Consider the following 4,944-nt stretch of genomic DNA (forward strand, 5'->3'; position numbering starts at 1 on the left):
TTTTTGCGGTACGCGGGCCTCTCACTGTTGTGGCCTCTCCTGTTGCGGAGCACAGGCTCCAGACGCGCAGGCTCAGCGGCCACGGCTCACGGGCCCAGCCGCTCTGCGGCATGTGGGATCTTCCCGGGCCAGGGCACGAACCCGTGTCCCCTGCATCAGCAGGCGGACTCTCAACCATTGCGCCACCAGGGAAGCCCATAGGTGGCATTTTTGTTGTCCTCATTACGTCACTGAAAAGGAGCTGATTCTCTTGTCAATAGCATGAGAAAATCCAGGGCATTTCTGGAAAAGTTAAGCATTAAGATACTGGGATAAGAAAACAACAACAACAAAATTGCCTCAGAGAGCCCAAATATTGAGTATTGCATTTTACCTTAGGTAGTGAAATGACTTAAGAAATTTATATGTTAGTTCTGAGTTGCTTGGGGGCCCCAGATGTCTGGCACTAATATTAATAACACTATAACTCAACTTTTTTTGAGGTAGTGCAAAACTTTCAATCAATCTGAATGAAAAATACTCCAAGAAAGTAATTGTGTTTATTTGATATATGCAAAAGGTAATCAAATTTAGTACCGATGTGTACATTCCTAACTAGCTAGCTGGAGATCATTTAGAAGTTGAGTATGTCAAAGCCACAGAGAACCTGTGCATTAGATCTCGTTCAGTTAGTAACCTTTACTGTGTCCCATGTATGTTTGTTAAAAAAATAAATAAAACTGAAAGCCTTTGTATAAACTCATTCTTGGGAGTCCATGTGAGGGGCTGTGTACACTGGGGCTGCCCCTGGTGATGTGCAAAGTGGCAGTGTGACCTCTCACTTGGTGCCAGTGTTTCTGTAGGAATTAAAACACTGAGAATTCCAATAACATTTCCCCTAGGCTTCCCACTAGCAGAGCTGGTGTTTTAGTAAACTTCAGTGTATTAGGTGCTATTCCACCAATTTTGGTAGGTCAATAGGGAAGATCAATGGACTATCCTTTTGATAGGGGGAAAATTGTAAGGGTCATGGCAGCCAAAGTACAGCTGAAAGAGATGGGATGATGGGTTCTGTTCCATTTGGTGTAATTGAAGCAACAGGAGAGACTAGATCAGAACTAACCCTTTCTCTAGCTTTCTCCGGCACAAATGGTAAGTTTTCACTTCTCCACCCTACATTCTACGTAGAAGGAGACCAGTGTATGGCATTACTAGTTGGTAGTGACATTCTGCCACCTTTGCTAACTGCCCAAGGCCGAGTGGACAGAAGTTAACATAAATCTCAACAGGAATGCCTTTGCCAGGCCGCCATTTTCATCCCACACCTTTGGTGTCCCTGACGGGGTTCTGGTGTGATTGTATTTTAAGAGGTCTCCTGGGGAATAATTGAGAATATCTGCTTTCTATGGAAAGGTTTCAAACTCAACTCCTCTCCTTCATGAGGCAATACAAGATCCACCAAACAAATGAGAGACTTTTCACGATATTCTTTATTGCCCTCAGACCCACATTGACAGTTAACATCAGACTATTTAGAGAACAGTTGTTTCCACCCTTGACCCATGTTGCTTCTGCACTGGTAAAGAGCCTTTCACAGAAATGTAACAAGGTGTACTTTATAGAAAACTTCTAGTTAAATTACCAAGTCCATGCTTTTAAATGTATCTACGAGTGCAAAACTTCCACACCCAAATGTTTTTAGTATCTAAGTCAAATATCAAAGGGTTTGCTACATAATCAGAAATGCACACACCACTATTCTGAAAATGAAGGCACATTTTCCAATAACCAGTGATAAGAAGTGCAGCATTGCCTAAGTGGGTGTGACAGCCTCTGCCCCTGGGCCACAGTGATGGCGTCCAGGGATGACATGTGGCATCTCCAGTTGGCTGCCCTAGAAGCTCAGGGATGTGCCCAGTGTGGCAGCAGGGCTCACAACTGGAAGCCACATCATTTACTGAAGGAGTGAAGTGGATTCACTGAATGTGAGGAGAGAAGGAACTTAAGCCAATTCTCTTTACCCGTTGTGTTAACAAATATCCCAAATGTTGGCCAAATAATTTAGGTTTTATTATTTTTCATAGAACAGAGATTAGAAAACTTGAAATTGGTTTTGTATTTCCACTCCTCAGAGATGTCCAAATACCGATTCTGTTCCAATATCAACGTAGAAAGTGGTAAATTGGCAATAAACCATAGACCTTCACAGTAATTCCTTTTTGTTTCACAAAAGTTAACGGAAAACAAAACACAAAATTTTCAAATATTTATCAATATGTATAATTTGCCATCCAAATGCTTTTTAAAAATTAATAAATATCTCATTATTACACATTAGATGTACACGGAGTTCTCTCCTAATCCTTGGATTTAAACATCAAATTTTAATTCTTATTTAGTTCTGGATACAAAGAAACATTCATGTACTTAACTTTACAATATTTATTCTGGAACAAGTTATATTCAAAAGTCAAATGAACAGAGACCATTCCACTTGCAACCAACATACAGCTGTTACAAAAAAGTTAATTCAGTGTTCAAAAATGGATTTGCCCATTGATTTCGGCTTTAGTTGTCACTTGATTCGTGGTTAGAAACTTTGGTTGTGGTAAAAATGTCCCAGACAAGTGTGAATTCATGACCTCAAACACCAGGGCCACAGTGTGTGTCCCACTTGCATATATTCCTGCCTACAGCATTTCAAGGTGAAACAACAAAAGAGAAACTTTACATTGCATGAGATGCAGGAAGGAGGCGAGAACAGGCAGGAGCAACCTCACCTCCGCCTCCAGCATCCCTCCTAACACCGACCATTTTTCATGCATGAGGGGGTCCCGGCCTCCTCCTGGGCCATCCACGCCTTGTCTGCCTGTTCTTACCCTCCCCATCCCGTCTGCAGCCTAGTTTGCAAAGCCTTCAGACTCCCCAGACCCACCCAGGAGTTCCACCCTCCAGGGTCCTAGTTGAAGTTGGCCACACCAGCCATCAGGCCTGTCACGCTCCCACACTCTTTGTGCGTTTATTTCCTACTGGACTATATCCTCAGGCAGACGGAACCTTTGCACACTCACAGGAGCCCAGAACAATGCCTACTTCACGTGAACTAACGTAAGATGAGGCCAAGAGAATGCTGGTTAGAAAAGCCAACAAGCAGTGCGGCTATACCCAGGAAGACCACACTCGGCCCCCAAACACGCCTGCCCGGGCAGCCTCACCAACACCCACCCCTGCTTGTTTTTTTTACATGCTACTGGATGAACAGGGGATGTAGGTCTGGACGTGCTGCCCCCCCCTTCTTTTTTCTTTTTCTTCCTCTGTCCTCCCATCCTTTCCTTTCCTGTCTTCCCCCATTGACTTCTCTTCCCTTGTGTCACTTTCCACAGTGGACCCCCCGTGACCCTCTTGTCCTGTTCCTGCAGCATCCAGGACCCTCCTCCCTGTGTCTGCAAATTCTAGGACATATCGGTCCCCAAACTCTCCACATTTGTGTAACTTTCTAGTTGTCCTTGTTAGTTAAAATACCAAAACCCAGGGAGGAGCCCCGAGGTGCAAATTGCCCAGTCAACCTGCGTGTGCACACATACAGAGATGCACGTCCGTTGTAATCAATGTAGGTATATGCATGTGTATATATGTATATACAGACAGACAGAGATGCACATCTGTCATAATCAGTAGATATATGTGTGTGTGTGTATATATATGTATCTATACATATGCAATTGATATTCACAAGTCCTGGTATAAAGTTGCAATTTTTCTGGCTACTATAAAATATGCCAGTTTTAAAACTGTTTATTTGTTGCTTGCAAACTTATAAATATGTATAAACTCCATTATAAATAAATTGTGGCTGGCAGATGGCATTTTATCTGCCAGCAATGATTGCATGGAGTTATAAATGCTTATTAATCCTCCACTTTTAAACTCACAGCATGGACGCTGGGATCTATAACATGAAGTGGCATGAAAACATAATCATACATTAGAGGGGAAAAACCATCAATGAGACAGGTAAGGGCTAGCAATTCGCACCTGAGGATGGTTCTCAAAGTCAAGACTGCCTACCAGCTTCACCCACAATTTATTAGAAAGGCAAATTCTCTGGCCCCATCCAGAACTACTGAGTCAGGAACTCCGGGGAGGACCCCCGATGGCTCTGATGCCTGCCTTTCACCCCAAGTCTGCTTATGAAGGCCTGTCTCTCTGCCAAAGGATTCCCTGGCTTGGTGTGCATAGGACTGGCCAGGACACTGGAGCTAGAAACAGCCTTCCACCAGTGCTGGACTGTTTGGGTAAATATCTAGCTCTCTCCCCACGCTGGTGGATTAGCTCTGAGGTATGTCCAGCCCTGCCGCCCTCAGTCCCCAGTGCAATTCGTTAGCCACATCCTGGTGACTTGCCTGACCATGCCTTCCTCATCAGCTTCCTTCCTTTCCCCACCCCTAAGTCTACATAGGCTCTGAGCTTCTCTCAAGGTCTGCTTCTGAGGGACCCCAAACTAAACAAAGGAATAGAAACACTTCCTTGTCCGTGTGAATGACTCACACCTTTATGCATTTTGGAAAAAAAGATGGAACATAAATGTAAACTCAAGGAGGGAAGCACTACTGGCCATTTTCCATCAGGGGCTGAGCTTTATGTACAAGCCCTAAAGGACCCTAATAAGTCCTGCACTCTGTCCTAGATTCAGTCACTGACTGTCGCCACGCTCCAGCAAGTCAATTGGTTCTGGTTTCCTCACTGAAAAATGGGTCCCTCCAGCTGCATTATCCCAGAACGCTCCCTTACTTGCTGTCCTCTGAGGAGCAGGGACAGTTCCAGGTTAACAACACGTGCCAGTCGTTTTTCCACTTCTCTTTCTCAGGACCAACTTAAAGTTTTACTACAGAACCCTAGAGTATCATTCTGAAACCCAAGGCCAAGATCTGTCTGTGTCCTACAGTTACCTATTTACAATCTTTC

This window comes from Neophocaena asiaeorientalis, unplaced genomic scaffold (genome assembly GCF_003031525.2).
Source record: "Neophocaena asiaeorientalis asiaeorientalis breed wild unplaced genomic scaffold, Neophocaena_asiaeorientalis_V1.1 scaffold160, whole genome shotgun sequence".
In the NCBI taxonomy this organism is placed as follows: domain Eukaryota; kingdom Metazoa; phylum Chordata; class Mammalia; order Artiodactyla; family Phocoenidae; genus Neophocaena; species Neophocaena asiaeorientalis.